This window comes from Meleagris gallopavo, chromosome 10 (genome assembly GCF_905368555.1).
Source record: "Meleagris gallopavo chromosome 10, MGAL_WU_HG_1.1, whole genome shotgun sequence".
NCBI classification, from domain to species: Eukaryota; Metazoa; Chordata; class Aves; order Galliformes; family Phasianidae; genus Meleagris; species Meleagris gallopavo.
Window position 1 is genome coordinate 7687945 of NC_139413.1, and position 20746 is coordinate 7708690.

The 20746-nt window shown below is 34.2% G+C and overlaps 1 long non-coding RNA gene across 2 annotated transcripts in view; it reads left to right on the top strand.

The window, feature by feature from the left end:
• Window positions 1-20746, top strand: part of LOC109369160 (uncharacterized) — a 191716-nt gene that overhangs the window by 134975 nt on the left and 35995 nt on the right. Inside the window, exon 4 of one of the 2 annotated variants that reach the window (XR_014885307.1) lies at window positions 4517-4567. The exons of the other annotated variant lie outside the window; for it this stretch is intronic. This is a non-coding gene — a long non-coding RNA (uncharacterized LOC109369160). The remainder of the gene's footprint in view (window positions 1-4516; window positions 4568-20746) is intronic. 2 annotated transcript variants of the gene reach the window in all.

Sequence of the window (20746 nt, forward strand, 5' to 3'; positions counted from 1 at the left end):
AACAATACAGTTTGCACGTGGTTTGCTGGAGTTGTTCATCTACTTATGTCAAAGATTTGTTAAATGAACTGATGAGGTAAACTTCCTGTGCAATCTAAAGCCTGTAGCAAACTTGGAAATCTTGTTCTTAACTGGCATGGAGAACACTGTTGATCTGTGAAGATCACTGTGATATTAATAACATGGAATGTCTGAGCATAGATTTCTCCCTGTTATTTTTTATAAGTTTATTATTTACCTATGCAGGGAATTGTATGGATTCTTTTTGTTTTTTTTGGGATGAGTTTGTCTTGGGCTTTATTTTCTATATGCAGAAATACAAAATCCATAGAGTTCTTCACTAAGCTAAGAAGGCAGAAGTTGGATTTCTTTATTATATAGAATATTTTATATTAACAACATTCTTTATATTTCACCAGAGTAGCATTTTTATCAAATAACTTATTTTCAGAAGCAGTATTTTATATATCTGTGTAATATATAAGTCTTTTAACCTCATTAAAGTCCAAGGAGATATTTTTAATAGTCAAGGGAGAATAATGAAGGGCAGAGTAGTGTCTATCATTTCAATAAAGAAAAGCAAAAGAATCCGTCAAGTCATTTCTACTGAGAGACTTAATTGGTGTATAGTAGGTCTCATGGGTTACCATTGTTATGAAAATTAAAGGACATTGGATCAGCTAATTAGGATTTATACAGAAGTCCTGATAAGATAACCTGTGTTCATGGGACTTGGTTCCTCCCCACCCTCCAACCTTCCTCAACAAAGCCATTTTAAATTGCTATTTATTCATGCAGTTTCTAGAAGGTGCTGATGATATTAATGAAAGCATAAACATTACTTTTGGATTGGCAAATGTTAATGTTAAATATATATTAAAAAAAAAAATACTTTTGTATTTTGAAATTCTGCCCTTTATTAAAAGATGTATTATCTTTACAGTGCCTAAGGATTCCTTGTAGAAATGTTTTTGTACATGGATTAAAAACAAATATTCAGAGGTATCGTGAATTATTTACTTTACCATTTTTCCATATGTTTACATCGTTGAAATTAAACCTTTAAAGTACTTGTGTAGAATGTATGCTTCTGGCACACCTTCTATTTCCTTTATAAGCCTGCAGACGCGAGAACTGGTGCCCTCTGCTGAAATAGTATGTTGCTGTATAGGCTTTGGAGGAAAAGAGCTGCAAGAAGTTTCCCATTTTGAACACATCCCCTGGTAGCCCTATGCTGATGGGATAGCAGTAAAAGGTATCTGGGGGGCAATGGAGTGCTGTGCACTTAAAATGCACGTTCAAGCTTGGAGAATCAGGTTTAATGATCTTAAAAGCTTAATTGTCTCGGTGGTTGGTAAGACTTGATGATTTTGAGGGTCTTCTCCAACATCAGTGATGCTATGATTCTGTAAGCATTAGCACATCAGGGTCCTGAAAAGATCAGATAATAAATACATGAACAATCACCTCTCAGGTGTGGCTGAAATGAGGAATTCTCTAGGTTGGGGAGCAGACAACGCTTCCAGGTAATTCCAGGAAATCTGAATGGAAAGGTCTGGTCTGTGGACACAGTATTTTGAAGGCTACTCTTTCTTTTTTCGTTGTTTCCTTATTTTCAGTTGACATTTAGCTCTAGAATATTTGGTTAGTAGGAAGATTGCATTTTTTTTTTTTTAACTCTGATTGGAGATAAGTTTCATGTCTTGAGCAGGATCTGAATCATAGTCATATTTTGTTCATATGATAGCCAGGTAATTGAATTGTGTCATTCCTTTTGTCACAGGTTATAAGTCAAACCAGGTGCAAAATGATTCTGTCCCAACTGCGAGAAGGAGAATAGATCTATAGTTATTTCTAGAAGTTTGTAAGAACTGTTAACATAAACTGACTACATGAGTTTTAGAATATGAATAAATTCTACACATTTGTACATCAGAATATATTATACCTTTTCTATCAAACATTTCAGTGATAACCATAAAGGAAATAAATGCCATCACAACAGCAATTCAGGATATGCTGTTTGCAAGGCAATAAAGAAGTAGGAATTGCTTTACAAACAGCACATTTCTTAGCTTCCTACTATATTAAATTATCTCCATGTTAGTGTCAAAAAGGTAAAGTAAATAAGTATTGTCACACAAACTATATTATGTCTTGTCAAACTGTTTAAGGTAGATCATCCTGTAAAACCAACTTTTGTAGTATGAATCTATCTGCCTGCTCTGAAATGAAACTTCTCTCAGGTATTTTATCAACGTTGTCAACAGCTTATTTACTGTTATCAGTCAGGCTTTATGTTACAAAAGATCTCATGCTGATGTAGTCAATGAAGAGATGTTGTGATTAGATGTAAGGATTTATTTTTTTTTCCCCTTTCCCTTGTGCTTTAACTGAAATATCTTCAAGTCTCCCAGAGAGACATTTACATAGTATTAGAGAAGCTGAAGAATTCACTCTTCTTTTGTATCTGGAAGGAAGGGTTGTACAAAAATCCCTTGTTTTACTCCTACCCTACTCCTGCCAAGGTTTTTTCTTGACATGCTTACAAGATACTCAGTTAGTGGCAGTTCCAGTACAGAGAAGGATACGTGCTCACAGTAAATAAATATTGGTTTCCTTAACTGAGTATAAAGGAACGTAACAGATACTCTGATGCATAAATTATCTTCCTGTTAGTGTAGCCGTAATGGCCTTTCTTATAGGCCCTAGAAGAGCCACAGTAACTTTCTGATTCCTCTACCAATATGTTAATATAATACTTGATGAGCAATATGTTTGCTGCAGTAGTTAACAATCTGCTTGTTGGTAAATTTGTTGTTTTGTAAGTGAATTAATCATTTTTCAAAGCTACATGTAGTTGTTCAGTCTTTTTTTTTTTAGAGGTTTAGATGTTCTCTCTAGAACTGTATTTCCTTGTAGAAAGGTTGTTACAAGTACTTTCCTATGTCTATGTGTACAGAATCAGACTTAGATTGCTAAGCTATGTAACCAAAACGTTATGCTTAATTTTAATATCTCAGTGACAATACATAGTTGTTTAAAGGATGTAGCTAGGACTAACTGATGTAGTGTGGTATGGTATAGTGATTATTACATTCTCCTCAGTATTCAACAAACAAAAGTTAATGTTATAACAACCTCAAAAATTGTACTAGGGAAATTGATTTCCAAGTGTGATTAAACAATGTTAAAGCTGAAATTGAGGAGCTTAAAAGTTTATGTCAAAAGCCTAATACAGTTTAAAAACATTGGGTAATTTAAAGTTTGGTAACTGGTAAAGTTTTAAAACAAATAAACAAAGAATACGTTGGGGAGGAAGGAGGAAAGCCCCCAGGTTTATGTTAGCTCACGTACTGACTGCAAGTTTGGTACAAAATAGTTGCTCTTTAAGATTTATTTATATCTTGACCTGTGCTGTAAGATTAGTGTCTCTCTTAAAGGAAGGCTCACAGCCCAGTCTGTGTGCTTTCCCTTGGGACATGGACTGTGATTGGATCTTTCCAAGCCAATGGCTTTGTATCAGATTATGGACTTAGTCCTTTACATCCACAGCTTTGCTTTAGACTTTGTTTCTAAAGAATGATCTCCCACCTAATGAAGTTTCCTTACTGGACCTTTAGTAAGTCTTACTGAGGGCAGAGCACCAGCTTCTGATGGCTGGTTGACGTTACCACCATACCAGAAGCAGACCCTGAATCGGGTTACAAGTCTCTGTCTTTCTAACACTTAATTTTAATGATTTTACTTTCCCAAACTTCACTTTGAGCGTTGTTTCTTAGCATGAAGCACTTAATAGACCATTCACACTAACATTCAGTTCCTTTTATATTGTGTTAAAATTTTTAAAACATTGAAGACATTTATTGAAGTAGAGCATTAGTGTCCTTCCTTTGAGAAATCATTTTGTTCTAAGAATCATGCTTGCACTTGATTTTGCACAAAGGGGAGAAGCAAGTGATTATCTTGTGCGGCGACCAAAGAAATAAAGAGCAGAGTCCTAAAATCCCTATCAAACAAATTTACTCTTATTTAATTTTAAGAAGTGGCAAGCATGAAATAATTGTGAGGCTTTTTTGCTTTGTTTCTAGGGGCTTTTTTTCCCCTGTGGTTGATATTACTATGTATTTGGAGACTTTGCTGAAAAAGCCTTTTGGCATGTTCTGAAATGCACTGCAGTTGATGTGAGATGTCGTAATGAAATGGACTTTTTTCCAAAACTTAATTTCTGCCACCTCATTTTATAGTAGCAATCCTGTATGTTTTCTCTGTAGTACATGCAGGCTGTTTGCATTTTCATAATGATCTAAGACTATTCCAAATATTTATTGTGTTGGCGGCACAGTGACTTGTCGCTTTTCAGGCTAAGAAGCCATTTCATGATCTTTGGCCAATTTTAGTTATAATACTTTTGTTGGCAGGCAGTCTTGACAGGCCTCATTGTGTTTTCTTTGTATATTGCCTTGTTGTCTTAGAGCATTACATGATAATGCAGCTCTCCGTCTCCTTTTCCCAGGACCACCAGCTGAAAATTTATCTGAAACATAACTACAGCAATGCTAACTTGGTAAGCAAAAAAAACCTGCATTTTCTTTAACGCCTATTTTATTTCATATTCGTTTAAAGAAAAAAAAAAGTGATTAGACTAGCAAATTATCTTGAGGAATGTTTCTAGTGAAATGTGTAATCTATTAAACCATGTTTTAAGTTAATTCACTAATTTACACTTGAGCGTGCTGAAACTATGCATTTGTTCAGTAATACAGGCTAATATACACTCCTAACAACAACAAATGATATTTTAAATTGTCAAAGAATCTACAGATGTCTTTGTACCTGCATGTATAGCTTTCAACTCTGCTTCTCTCACGTGCAAACAAAAGAGGAAAAGCACTTGATCTAAACTCACATCAAGACTTGCCATGCATTTGCATGTAGAGAGCTAAAATAGCCCCCGTTGTTCTACAATGGTCACGATGTTGGGTGATTCAATAACAGGTGGGTTTCCATACAGACATAGAGCTGAGGGAAGCGTGGGTCATTCAGGAGCAGTGTAGTTATTTATTTTATATTTGCTCTTGTATGTTGAGGGTATTCCAAATTAATTCAAAAGAGGGATAGAAGAAGCAATGGTGTAGTGACGTACTAAACCAGTTCAAGGAGGAAAGGCTTTGCCAGGATATTGGGTAATCTGAGTTATTGCCTGCCTGCCTGGGAGCCTGAAGGAGCAACGCACAGTGTAAGTCTGTGTAAAGTAAAGCATAATTTAATGTGAAATCAAGGGCTTGAACCTTCAGTTTCTGTGCAGAATTAATAACTGCAGGTGTAGCTTTTTATCTCGGGAAGAATAATGTAATTTGTTTTGTTCCCAGTCCTAAATATGTTAATAATGTGGTTTTTTGCATTAGAATGTAAAAATGTCAGGGAATAATTTGCAAGTAATACGTAACGAATGGTCCTGAGCTTTTAAATTGCTAGAGGCTAGAATATCATTGTATTTTTATAAAAAGAGGTTGGTAACTAGCGAAAAAAGGAGATTCATTTTGTTAGGAAATATATCTCCGGATAAAATAAATTGTGTTTAACTTTTCCACTTGAATGCCAGTAACATTTGAAAAACAAAAGCACCAATAACAAATAGATTATTTATGCACATATATTTTGTGGAAAAGAGAGAAGAAAAGAGTTTGGGTTCATTTTTCATTTGCAAAGCTTGCAAGCTCAGTGAAAACTACAATGAGATATGATTCTAAGAGATCCAGTACACGGTTTTGACTCGCTTTATTGAAGGTGAATATACAAAAAATGCTCATCAAAATACATAGTTTCCCAGAGAAACACGCCATAACATGATTGCATATTGAACCTACCAGAGTTTAAGTAGGTCCTGGCACATCAAAATACTATGAACTTGGATACTAAAAGCATAAGTAGAAATAGATTCCTGAACAATTTATTTTGTAGAATTTATCCTTGGGACATTCCAAGGATTCAGTTATGACTTCAATAAGCTTTTTCTTTTTTTTTGTCTGTAAATGTTGAAAATGATATAAAAACTGTCACAAAGGACCTATAGAGATCATTAGCAACTCTGTTAGATATGGGGAACATTCTGAAACTGACCGTGAGATCAAACTAGTTGCCAGCTTTGGGATCAAATCTCCAACTGTTTTTTTTTTTTCTGATATTCCTTCTCTTACGGTAACAAACAAAGCAAAATATTTCTTTGTAAAAAGAAAATCAGATGATGTATTCATGTTGCAAGGATAAGGTCCTTTTTGTAGTGTGTTCACTAGCTAAATCACTTGTTGTTACGTGATGCAAGACTTGAATGCATACCGAGTAAGTTAGCAAATGGTACTGAATTTAGGAGATGTTGATTCCCTTGAGGGTGGAGAGGCCTTGCAAGGAGACCTATACAAACCAGAGGGCTGGGCAGTCACCAACTGCTTGAATTTTAACAAGTGCATGTGCTATTCTGCACCTGAACAGAGCAGCTCTGTATATATGTACAGACTGGGAGACCCGTGGCTGGAAAGTGGACCCACAGAAAGAGTGGTTCAGGCTGACAGCAAGTTGAATGTGAGTCAATATTACCCGTTCCAACTCAGAATATTCTATGATTTCTCAGAGATCATAAATATGATACTCAGAGAGAATTTGAAGCAACAAAAAAAGAAACTGACTTACAATGGTTTTCCAAAAATGAGTTATACAAGTCTTCTTGTACTAGAGGATGGAAGACCAGTTCAGGAATGTGTCCTATCTGCTGGTACCACTGAATGTCATAACCAGCTTTTGAAAGATTTGTACCTGATCATGATATAATGAAACAGTTTTGCACCAATATCCTCCAGAACTTGATTCCTAACTCATGTCTATCATAATGTTCTCTTACTGGGAAGTTCTATTAAGTTATTTCTTTATCACGCTTTGTTAAAAAAAAAAAAAGAAAGCAACACTAGGTGTCAAGAAACTTCATTGTTTCATTGCTTTCTCTGTCCAAGACAAATGTTTAAATCAAACTACGATAGTTATTTCCAAACTAAGAGTTAGGACACAAAGTAAGGAGGAAAGAACAGTGAGTCACCATCTCCTTCCTGCTGTGCATCAGAAATAATTCACTTCTAGAACTTCCCAATTCAGTTTGTGAATCTAATCTGTTGAGATGCAGACTTTGAGTTCAAAGTCTTTGTCTTGCCATATGCTGTGCAGGTCAAGACATAAGTATATTGTGTCTCACTGCTGCCTGCCTTGCAGTGATAGGTGTATTGTTTCAGGCAGTGTGACTGACATCTTCCCTCCTGAAGGTGAACTTAGTTTAGCAAAGATACCCTTAAGAGTGCTTGGAAATAATATAAAAAATTCAGCAGTAAGCAAGCGGGACTTTTTTGTTCTGTCATGGACATCATTCTGACATTTCAGCATTTCCTTTAGAGCAAAAAGTTCTAACAAAGAATATATCTATTACTAAGTTATGATTAAGAGATATAAAAAAAATTTAACTGATAAAATTAAAACTATAGTACGAATGATATCTGTGTATGTTGATGCATAAAGTTAAAACATGTAATATGTGTTATGTGAAAATATAAGTGTTTTTGAAGTTAAAACTTTGAAATTGAATGAGAATATGCAGCTCATGATTTTTGACAATTTGCCTGCTGAACCACAGATGCTTTCCTTGAAACCTTTCCATTTACTGAAGCATATTCCCCTACATATACATTTATGGAATTCCTTGGGCTATCAGGTTCCTTTTCACTTGCAAAAAATGTCAGTAATGTTCTGAAATTCTGTAAACAGGTAATTTTTTCTCGTTCAATCCTTCAAAGTTAACTGAAAGGAGAAAATCCTTTAATTTCTTCACATCATGACTCTGCTGCAGGATGTGGTTATAGTTGTAGGTTAAACGTTTCAGCTTAGCAGAGATTGGTGTTAAAACTCCTGGTTTTACACTGATGTAAATGAAAGGCGAATGTGGTCAACGAAGTTTGGTTTATGATAAAAAGGAGCCAGAATTTGATTTGCAGTTGATATGCTTCTGTTTTAGGGAAATTAACAACTAATCACTTTGCAAGGTTGGAACAACAACAAAAGGCTAAATCTTTGCTGGATGCAGAAGGTCATGTCTTTAAATTAAATGAATCAACTTGACCACTTTTTTTCAATTAAAAGAAAGGAAGTATTGGGCTAAAAATAAATAATCAAAAAGGATGGAGCATCTGTTGTTACCAGATGTCCTTTACAAGAAAGTGTAACATGAATCAAAATCAAATGCAGCATTCTATGAAACATCTAACTTTACACAAGCTGACATATTCAAATTCTTGAGGAGAAATTCAACAACCTGACACTGCTAAGATGTAGGAGTTCATCTATTGTGAGAGAGTATATTCCACATCTTCGTATTTGGTTTCTGAGTGCCTTTTGTAATTTGCTGTGTGTGTACAGTGGTGTGACAGGGTAATTCCCAGTTTTTGAAGGAGTTGTTGCTGTTTTTTGTTCAAAGGAAGCTTGAAGACCACATGATACAGTGAAACCAGTTTGGCTCAGTGAGCTTAGCCACTGTGTTTTGGTAAGAGAAGATATTTGAGTCATATACTAAGGATTTCATTTTTCTCTGAATGTGAGCTATATCCTAATCATTTGTTTTAATTTCATGTTAGTGTTAACAGAACTGTGTACCTCATAGTTTGGACAAATTAAAAAAAAATGGTCTCACAGGGGCTTTAAATGTCTAAATAAATACCCAGTGCGCAAATTGTTGTCTGTTCAGCAGTAGGCTAAATTGGATGAATTAAGAAGTGATTGTTCTGATGAATAGTCTTCTCATTCACAGAGTTAGCAAGGATATAGCACATTACAATGCTTTTTTTTTTTCCCAAATGCACAAGTAATGAACCCTGAAGGAGGAAGAAAATACAAGCAGATATTCAGTGGTTTGGTATCATTGTAACAGAGTAATATTTTTGCAAACTGTACAGTAGTTTTGTTCTCTGCAATGCTATGTACTTGACATTGACTGGAGATAAAACATAATTTACTTGTTGCTTGAGGCAGATTCAGCTAAGCTTCCTATCAAGTAAAAATTCAGCATGATATTGTCATTGTTCATGTGCTTTAAGTGCAGTGAAATATATTCAGCCCTCAGAGATGCACTGTGGCAGAGGAAGTCTCTTCAATATTTTCTTTGAAATTGATAACACAGTGTAAGTAGCTGTTTTAATGGGTGTGAGAATTTTAACCTTAAGCTCTTTACCATATTGCTGAGGCTTTTTAATTCAGTATTTAACAGTATACAGATTTTTCTTTATTCTATCCATGAGGGGAAAGATACTTCCACTGTAATTGTTGTTAAATTGATACTTTCTTCACCTTGAAGTTGTGACAAGGACAGGTATTGAAAATAGATACTGGGAAGTAGGACTACGTAAAAAGCAGAAATATGAAAAAAAAAGAAACACTGGTCAATAAAGTCAGCTGTCTCTTCCAGTTTAAATCATAAGCACAGGAGCTAGATTCTAGAGTATAAAGTAAGATGTATGGAGAAACTACGTCTAAGAATGCTGTGTGCACAAAGATACCCCTACATAATAGGGAGGAGGCGAGCTGAACTTGTTAGCAAGAAGTAAACATTCTGAAGCACTAGAATTAGGGAAGGAGGTAGAAAATTGAGGTACAGTGACGTCTGACAACATAATTTTATAAAGTTGAGAAGATATATTTGATGCCTGTTGTTAGGGTAAGACAGATGTCCCTAACAGGGATGCACTTAGAAGAGTAATTTAAAATTTTTTGCTTGTGTTGAAAGAAAGACCCAATATCAAATTTCTTATTATCTATCAATCAGAAGTGACAAGGTAAAATAAAGTGATCTAGTCACACTGAAGTTGGTGGCTCCTCCATCTCTTACCTGAATGCCACTCAGCTTCCCCTCTGGGACTCTAGCACTTCTGGGATAATTTGTTAATGTCACCCAACTCTGTACCTGCTTTCCTCATTCTTATACCCTAGCTGGTTTCAGACTAATCCAACAAAAGCTTCATGAGGTTAGTTATTATAATGTTTGTTAAACAGTGTCCAGTTTGAATCAAGCAGTACAAATGCTGAAGCAGACTTAACAAAGATGCTGTTAGTTTAAAGTGCTGTGCTTTTTTCTTGACAAAGTTTGACAGCTGACTGCTGATTAAATATTGCTATCCTTACCTCAGGAAGCACTGAGTCAGCCTCGAATTAAGAAAAATCTTCAAAGCAGTCAGCACTTCAGTACTGTGCTTTAAGAATGATACACTGGATATGTAATCCAAAACAGAAAGGAAAAGGAATACTTGACATATTTTACAGATAAGCTTGAGTACAAGAGGCTGGCTTTGACAGACAAAGGATGCTCTTTTTGACTGATACTTCAGCATACAAGTGATTGATGCAATGTATCACGGCTAGGATAGCAATATTTCTCTACCTGGTGAGAAAGATCCTTTACAGGGAGTTAGTCCACATACAGATTATTGCCTAAATAACACCTAAATAAAGAACCATGAAATGGAGTTCTTTTTCCTACTTGCAATATTAGTTTATTTTTCACTATGACTTAGTGAATTAAAAGGAAACAATGTAGAAAGCTAGGTAAAGATTTATTTTTTCTCTAGCTTGCATTGGTTATGTTTTTAAAGGATATAGTGACAAGAAAGTGAAACTGGAAAAATGGGAGAGAAAATGCTAATGATACTTCTATTATAAGGGTAAAAGTATCATTAATGTCATAAATTCATTGAAAAATGTAGCTTCTGCTAATGAACACAGCAATGTGAGGAAAAAGTGTAAAAAGAGGAGTCCTGAATGTGTTCAGAATCTTAGATGTTTGAAGAGAAATTCCTGGCATTTGATGAGTGATTGTTTCTCTTCACTGAGGAATTTTTATTTTATTTTATTCTATTTATTTATTTAGTTTTGCAAGAAAAGTGAAAGAGACCTATTAGTATTGGAAAAAATAATTATTATTGAAATAATGAGGAAAAAAATCATCATTTAAAGCAGAAAATCCTGATTTCTGTTAAGAAAAGGCCTTATTGCTGCACGGAGTATAATACCTCTGGTACTAGGTTTAGTTGAACTTTATGAGGTCATTGCTTGAAAAAGTACTATCAACATAGTTATTTTTAAAAAGTGTATGCTTCAAATTAATTTACATAGAATCAGGAAATAAGCAGTTAATCCATCAGATTATTCCCAATCCTACTTCCTTTATTATAAGCTAATAAGATCATTTGCCTGATGCTGAAGCTACTGTTCAACTTAAGTGTTTTATCTTCGTTAAATAACTAATTTCTTTTGAACGGTAAACTGATTCTGAGGCCTTAAATTCAAGGATTGTTAGTACAAATAGTCTTGAAAAAATTGTCACCGTGACTCTATAGATAGTTTGATCATACATAGAACTAAATGAAGAAAAGTGAATAATATGCATACCTTTAATAGAACTCGTATATATAACACAGGTTTATTTAGCATTTCATGCTGTTTAATACACTGAAATCTTGGTTAATGGTTAGTGGATTTTGATGGGTTAGTAAAGGGAAAAAAAGCAATATTAGTGATAGCATGAATAGTTTAAAGAGTGATACTGGGGGAATCGACATGTGAAGGTTGGTGCATTGATTAACGCTCTATTTTTTGGCTTCCAAGTTCACTCTTTTTTATTGCATTGTTAACCGAAAGCCTTGTAAACTGAAGTGTATTGGATTTCCTTCTTGTTTTTACATTTCTCGTGGGAAAAAATCCTCAAAAGGCAGCAGCAGGAAATAAATTATTTTAAATTTTGCCAATTCTTTAGATTCACAGACCCGTAATACTGTACTTTCAAGTATGCGTAGCTCTATTTTAAAATACAAATAAAACCTAGAAGTGGGATGTTCGGCAACCTTTTTACCTGAAGACTCCTGTAATCACATGTTTACTTCTCTTTGGTACTTTGAGAGAGAGATATTCAGTGTCTTTGTGGAAAAAACAGTAGCTCTAAAATGCAAAACAAATTAGAGTTAATCACACTATTTTAATACTATTCTAAGAAATGGCATGTATTAGAACTTAACATTGCTTAATTCTGGAATTAAAAAATTAAGGTTAAATACCTGAATTGTCTCACTTCTTGCCTGTTATGTCTATGAGTTATCCAATGCTCTCTATCCAAAATAGTCTTTTGATTTTATTTTTGTTTAGCCATGGTTTATCACTAACTCTATACGAATTAAGAATCTTCTTGTATTCTATGCAGTTTTTATAGCTTCCCTAACTTAAAATCTATGTATACTTTTTCAAATGATCTCCTCTGGGCTAGAAAAGTACTTCAGAAAAGGAGAGAACTGGAGACTTAATGACTTTGTGTGAAGACTTTTCTTGTAATTTTACCTTAAAGAATTCATTTGGTAAATGCCTACCCTCCGAAATCCATAAAATATTGAACTTCCTGGAAGGCCTTCTCTTTTTACTGAATGAACACTTAGTATAGAGACCAGATGTTTTGTCCATTCCAAACTGGGTTATCGAAGCTGAATTTAGTGTAAAGAACTGCTCATTTCACATGAGACAAACTACACTGCAGTTTTCTTGGTCACAAGAGCTACACTCCATTGGGACAAGGTAGACCAGTCAGTCAAGGGTAATCACTAGTGAATGGGATCTACCTATTGAACAAATCTGATTTTAGACAAAGCCAGAAAATAACTCTAACCACAAAAATGAATGGCTTCAGCTATATCTTTTACTCCTATGCCACCTTTGATCAAAATCATTTCTGAAATCCAGCTCTGATTTTTATTATTTCCAGCTATGAATGTTTCTTTTTGGCAATTGGTTTTCTGACACTGGAAAGCTTTACTTGCAATGAAATTATATGAGAGGAGTTGTGCATTTCTCTTTTGTCAATCTATATAAGTATGTAATCCTTGTTTGAGTTTTCTAGTTAGGTTTTTACTGTTGATTTCTAGTAATAGACAGCAAAATGAGCAGAGGGTTGGACACTACAGAACTAAATGGTGCATTTGTGCAGGTGTTCAAAAAGTATTGTTGTTAAGCTAAAAACTATGAGTTAACTTACTATAATAAGGAATTTACAAATAAGGAAACCATGATAAGCTAAGCATGGTGCAGGATTGTGACTGAAGGAATGATTGATAAGAAGAAAATTCTTGAAAAATCTGGTCAGGTAATCCTGTGATATGCTTGCCTTGATGTTGTTGTCCAGACTGTTTTGAAAAAAGGTAGTATTAAAACTCTTAACCCAAAGTTAGCATGTTCCAAACAATGACTGGGAGAAAAGGGGGGAAGTTATTTGTCTTCATTTTGGACTGATGGAATATACACTCACCTTCTCTTTCTGTAGAAGTTCCAGAAAACAGAAGTGTTAGTTTTCTTGCAACTTTGTCCAAATACTTTATCTTCATTCATGCAACACGCAGACATCTGTTTGTGTGCTGTGTTTATGAATAATATAGTAAATAGCATTTCATTATATCCACAGCTGGTCTTAGGGCTACGTCATCACAGTCTAACTGCCTTGATTGTATAGTGCTACTCAGGTCACTGCCTCTGCAGAGGGAAGAAAGAGAAACTAGCAGAGAAATTTTGAGAAGTTCAGTACATTTTCTTTTTACGCTGAACTACTTTCAAGCTGTTTTTTGAAATATTTGGAAGTTAGTCAGTCATCTATAATAAAAACCAATGAAAGTGGAGATGTAATTCCCTTAGGCTCTTCGGAAATGATAGCCCCAGCTACCCAATTTATGTGCTTCTCAGGACACTTGGGTGTTTTAAAGCTCTATTTCCTTCCAAACCGCTAACATTATTTGCCATAATTTATATATATGTATGTATTGATAATTTTGAATGTCTGGCAAAATTGCAGAAAAGGTGATTCCAACTACTGATTTTGTAAAGTATTATGGATTTTCAGTCTTTAAACACAATTTAAAGAATACTTTTTTACCAATATCAATCTGAGAGTACTCTCTATAAAAATTGTAGCTCTCTATCTGCAAGAGCTACATGTCGTTTCTTTGCAATTATTTAAATTAGCCATAAAAACATTTTGATTGTACCAAAAAAATCCATACAATAAGTAAATGTTTCTGACATTCACTGGGTTTGAAAGTGGTCTGCAGGGAATGAACAGATCAGTTCAGGAAAAGATCCAAGCGAGTTATATGTATGATAATTTACTGGATTAGTCTAGAATGGGAATTGTAACTAAAACTTGTTGGCAGAGCCAGAGAAGTCCATGTTGCAATAAAAAAGTACTTGTCATATGTAGCAATTGGAGACTTGAACAATGTGATTAATGACTTACTTAATCATGAATTCTGAAAGAATAAAGAACTGTTCTACAGTCAAGAATCAGCTACAGAAATTTTGCTAATTGAGCTTAGATACTTGACTTCATGAAAAGCAAGTAATACTGCTTTAAGTAGTAGTTGGTTATCTTTTTCTTTTTCCAACACTTTGTGTAATGATACATAGGAAGTGAACTCATAGCTAACGATGGGACAAATGATGTAGTATTTATCAAATTTTTGAAAGTGACAGAGAAAGTGCAATTTGAAGGGCAGTCTGTTTCTTCTTGTCAGCAAGGCTAATAAAGTGAAAACCCATCATTTTGGTCAGGGTTCTGAACATCCATAGTGCCCATCTGGAGATTGTGTGCTGACATGGCAAAATGCTGGCTTGTCAGATGTTTTCTAGTGGCATATTCAAATAAAGCAAGTAAACTTCTTATTTGAATTCTTAGAGGATGCAGAAATTTAATTTTACTGATAAAAGTACAGAGAAAAAGCATCTAGAATTAATGAATTCTACCTTCTTATACCATTAACTAATGAAAAGAGAAAAAAAGTCCAGTGATCATATAAAAGTATCAAATAACCCACAGCGTGATTTGCACTATTTGTTTTGAGAAGATTATAGGCAATATTAAATGAGAAAATCACTAGTTTTATGTTTGTGTTTCCTAGCTAGGATTTGATGAGTTTAATAAAATTACTATTGACTGATTTTTACAATTGGAACATTACCATATTATTCATCTAATTTTATAGATTTTTTTTTTTTTCCATTGACTTGATGGTATATTGTGATAAAGGATCCTTTCACTTTCTAGTAAAATAGTGAAATAACTCAGTAGGTACAACAGTTAAAAGGAGAAGAGACTTCTTGGTAAAAAGAAAAAGAAAAAAAGAAAAAGGTTCTCCCTTACTTCCCTATAGATTTTAGAATGTGACTTTATAACATTCTGAATAAAATAATAATATTCTTGTAGAAATGAAATTGAATTCTAATGTGAATTACTGACTCCTAACAACTATGACTTCAGGTAGATTTGACTGTTCTATTCTGTGCTTTAAACACACTTATCGTAGATTTTTCTATTTTCATCATTTTCCAGAATGAAGTAAAATAGAAGACGGGAAAATTGGGTTTGATATATCTTGTCATTAAAACTGAATAGAGTTGGCTACTACAGAAATTGAAGAATTGGTAATTCAGGCTAAAATCTGGAGGAAGCAGCTTAGAACCTGCATTTGTAATATTGCATAAGACTCAAGTGTGGTTATACCCACATATTAATATTTTGTTTGTGGGTGCAATTTGAATATTTTTTTTTCCATAATAAAAATAAACTTTAATAAAAAGTAAGTGAAAAGTAACACTTTTTCCTTGCAACTCTATTCTATGAGCTAGACCTTGGAATGCCTCTGTGATCTACAGTATTTGCTGTCACTGGAGATATCTTATGTTAGTTTTGAAAGACAAAGACCTATTTATTTATGAAGCACTCTAAATGTAGTTTTTAAAGAAAAAACATGTAATCATAAAGTGTTTGTTTGGAAGAGGGTCGTTATAGCTATGCTATGTAAAGACAGACTAGAGGAAGCCTTCGAAGGATAAGGACCAGTAAGCAGAGAGAAATAAGAATGAGGAAAAAAAGGTTCAAAGGCTAGAAAGCTGTATAAAAGAATTAAGAAGGAATGAGTAAAGGGTTAAATAGAGAATAGATACATTATAGCTGAACATAGAAGTGAAAAATAGATCAGGCATAGAAGATGTATAGAACCCTTTTGAATATGGTGAAAGTGAAGTGTGATATGATGAGGTAAAACCTCTTTCAAGAAAATGGAAAACAAGTTATCATGTTGTGGGAACCTAGTCAGATCAGCGGGAAAATGATGGCTTGGTTTCTTTTCCCGTAGGTAATGGAGAATTTAATACATGATGATGGTTTTCATTGGTCTGCTTGGAAAATTACAAATGAAGAAAGCTTCTGGGTTGCTCAGTCTAATCCCTTTATTTTATGCAACTATATCATGCCATTCTTTTCCTAAACTATTTTAAGTCCTCCTCTTTCTAAGGAGAAACTGCCTAAATTTCATTGTTCTGACTGTTAAAAAATCTTGTAACATTCAGACTAAAAGTATTCAAGGCATAGATTTTCTAGCAACTCGAGGCCATTTTTTTCAGTGTTAATCTGTTGAGGTCAATTGATGTGCTACAGATGGAATCATAGACTAATTTGCTTTGGAAGGGACTTTTACAGGTCATCTATTTTCTGGAATAGATTTTGTGTAGCTATGATACCATACTGGAAACCTTTTAACACGATTCTCTTATATTGTAAATTGTCTTTTCCTTGTGGTATTAAAATTCCAGAATATTCCAGGGAAGCAATTGCAAACATTTTAATACAAAAAGGGATTTAAAAGCATTTAGCAAGCTGCTTTGATGGTGGACTTTCAGTAAGGATGACTGTCTTGCTGAAGCACGAAAACTTACAGCAAACTATATATTCAGGAGTTCAAAATGTCAAATATATAAGTAACGTTTAGGGGGGTACCATAGCCCTGGAAGCAATAGAAAAGGCACCTGTTCCCAAGTAACTGCTGCTTTTTGAAGAAGAACTTTGTGGGTTTAGAGAGTAGCAGAGAGGCAGAAACCCCCCTAGGCTAAACCCAGGAAGTTGTCAGAAAGGTTTTAGAAAAAAAGTCAGAAGTATCTGTATTGCCTTCAAGGTGCGGCAAGCACAGGAAAGATGTGACTGCAGAATGAATTCAGTTTACTTTGTTACAACCCAAATGCTTTAAAAAATTACAATCAACATAAATGTGGAACAAAATCATTTAATAGTATTGTTTTGTTTTGGTTTTTTTAATAATTCACTTTATAATAAGTATTTTACAAATCTTTTCTTGCTCTGTGGGTATGATGTAAAGCTGGGCAATTGTATCAGTTTGTGTTTCACTGAAGCAAAATGAAAAGCTGGTTACATTTTTAGGCAAAAAAAAAAGAAAGAAAGAAAAGAAAAGGAAATAACAACTATGTAATTTAGCAGAGAAATTTTAGGTAATATTATTCATTTCTATAACTGAAGAAATTTAAGACAAATATTTTCAAAATCCAAACAGCTAACAGCATTAATAAGTATTATCTTATACGTGTTGTATTGTTTAGAGGTAGAGTCCTTCCTCTAGAAGGAAGTATATAATGTGAATTTATCTACTGTTTTGTCTAACATTTTCTAATTTATTTCAACTAACAAAATCTGAGTTATAAATTCAGTTTAAAAACCTTTTAAAGTGTCTTCTGTACAGTCTCTGTTAACAACCAAATAAGAACAGACAATATTTTCACTCTATTCTGTTTCTGGGATATTTGTTTATTTATTTAGAGTGCTATTTCATGATCATTCAGATGCTGTTTCATTTGCAGTGGGTAATAATAGAAAAGTTTTTGTTGTTTTTATTTGAAATTTCAAGATAGATGCAGGAAGTTTGTAGAAGGTGCTAAGTAAAATGTATTTCTTATGGGTAGATATATTTGATTGTTAGAAACACTGAAAAAAGAAAATGGGTAACTTACATGAAGCTCAGAACAGAAGAAGTTTTCAGTATTTTTCCTCTAACAAAAAGGGAAACTATTAGAGTTTTTAATTTTGAATAAATATTTGGATAGTTGTTGTGGAATTCAGTAGTATAAAAAAATCCAACAGAAACCATGACAAATTCTTGGATATCTGTCGCACTGTAGACTTTTTCCACTTAGGTGCCCATGTTCATCACCATTCAGTTAACTGATAATTTAATTACAAAAAAAAAGTAGTGATTTATTATTAGTCCTTACGATTATGCTGACTGCAGTGTGTCAGCATAATCAGACTGAACAGTTATAGAATGTGCCTAAACAGATGGAACATCAAAAAAAAGTATGAGTTTTAGTTGTACATTATGCTAGAAAAGATGAATAAAAAAGGCATAAAACCAGATGCAGCTGCTGAGGGTTCTACATGGCGTTGAATTTCTTTCTTGTGCTGTTATCTCCGGAATCCTTTAGAGGATTGTGAGAGTGATTTATATCCAACATTTTAACAGTAATAAAAATAGGTTATTTCCTTTATTTTTTGCTAGGCTGGTATTGACAGAAGTGAATCACTACATTTTCTAGTGAGAGCTTTCTCTTACAATCCAGGACTGAGCTTTTCTAAATTTTCTAAAGAAAGAAATTCTAAATTCTATCAATGAATATTCTATTTAAAAAGATCCTATAACTTTCTAAGGAATTTACATTAGTATTTGTACAACCTATGTTATCGTTCTAAAAGTAATGCCTGCTATTTATTTCCATAGAAATGACAACAGCTACAAAGAGCATAATGACTCTATTTGATAGAGGAATTTCTCAGCTACAAAGCAGTTTTTCAGCATAGGAACCACCGTTAGCTCTGCATTTTTGGCAGCAATGAACAAGAGCCTACATGCCATGCTCTTTAAATCTGCACCAGCAGAGATGACCCACTGTTACCACTGTCGAAACAAACCATCACCTCACTTCAGTGTGCTCACATCCACTATTTGATCTCCATAAACATTCAGCAGGTGTTGATGAATATCAATGGGTGCCATTTTTTTTTGCATGAAGGAATTCAATTCCATACCTTTGCTTCATATCCAGTTCCACATCAGATGTCATTTGGTCAGACTGCCCCTTTGCTGCCATCTGTCACATGGCAATAAAATGGAATATTTGTGGGAAGATTCAACTTTTCCTGCCATAGCACCAACATCTGCATCTGACATCATGGGCCAATGTCATAAAATAGGAGGCACCACTTTCACAGAAGCCCTCATACATTCAGCCTATCCAATCCTAGATCTTTGCTTTGCATTCACCTGTCTTGGTCACTTGTGTCTGCAACTATCAGCTATGTACTGAAAAGATTTTACCTTTTGAAGATCTATACATTGAAATTCAGCAGCTTTTCTTGTTCTTGGAGAACTGCTACTAGCATACCAGCTGTACAAATAGACCGTCATTTTCACCAGTTGGCCAAACTGAAACCAAATATTGAAGTCAGAGTTTGCAGAAATAGAGATTCATACAAGACGGGGGAGGGGAGGAGGAATGAAAAGAAAATGTATTTGCTCACTTTTTGTGCTTAATATTGGGATCAGCTGGAAAAGACAAATTACCCTTAGATATGCAGATCATCAAGAACTTAATGATTTCAGTGCTTAATTCATGATCCAAAACTAAGCAACAGTAAATGTACCATCTGGATAGTTAATGATTATAATCTTCTTTGAGTTCTGTTGCTGTGCTTCCCAAAATCTGTTTTTGTCATTTATATCCCTTTGTCAGTGTTAAAGTTGTCCAGTCATGTGGTTATTTAGGAGTTCATTTTGGTGGGGAAAATTACAGATTATTTTAATTGTACGTAGAAAATTTGCAAGGCTGTGTTCCTTCCATGCGTTGTTAACATTTCAGTATGTGCCACCTAAGGTTTTTTTTTCAAGACCTTCCTAAACATTATAGAATGTTAAGAAAAGATCTGAACTTCTTATGAGTTGAAAGATCAGAACACATGCTATGATTATTCTGGTTTTGGATCTGATCCATTGTGTTTTGTTCACTTAGTTCCATAGCGTAACCCCTAGAATTTCACAAGTGGAAAGAATAGTTTGCAACTATCACTGACAGCTCATGATGCAGACCGTAGACAGATCAAAATTTTTCCCAGATAGCAATGGGAAATTGTCATCAGAGTGACTTCTAAGCTGAATAAATAGGAAACAAGTAAAGCATCATTTTTGATCAGAAAATCACGTCTTTACCAATGGTAGTGTCTTTTCTTATTTTTTATCTAAAAAGATAGATGTAAAAGAGAAGGTCCAAGACTTTTGGACAGTATATCCAGGTTTGTGTGAATACATTTAAAACTTCCTCATAAATTCAAAATATGCAGAGAAACTGAACAAGTTGGTAGCACAGCATGAAGTCTCAGATGCAACATTTGTCCTATGGTTAATTCATGTTTAAAGATTTTCCAGAATACAATTTCTGAAAGCATGCTTTTTTCTTTATTTTGCTTGGATAGTGGTATTTTAAATTGAGCTGTGTAAGCCACTAGAACTGTAAGAATTATTTAACTTTCCCTGAGCCTTCCTACCTATCTACTTACAGTCCATTTGTGATGTGTTAGACCACTATGCATACACTATGACTCTTGCACATAGACTGTGTATTGTATGTTACCTTTATCCCTGGAATCATGTTGATCTTTGCTGGCTTCTGGTTTGTGTGTCTTGCAAGCGAAAAATTCCCTCATTTGCTACATACAGTTATCAGTACTTTTTGACATACGTATTGATCTAATAATTTAGGGAGTTATGTGCCTGAGGATTCAAGTGAAATGAATGGACAG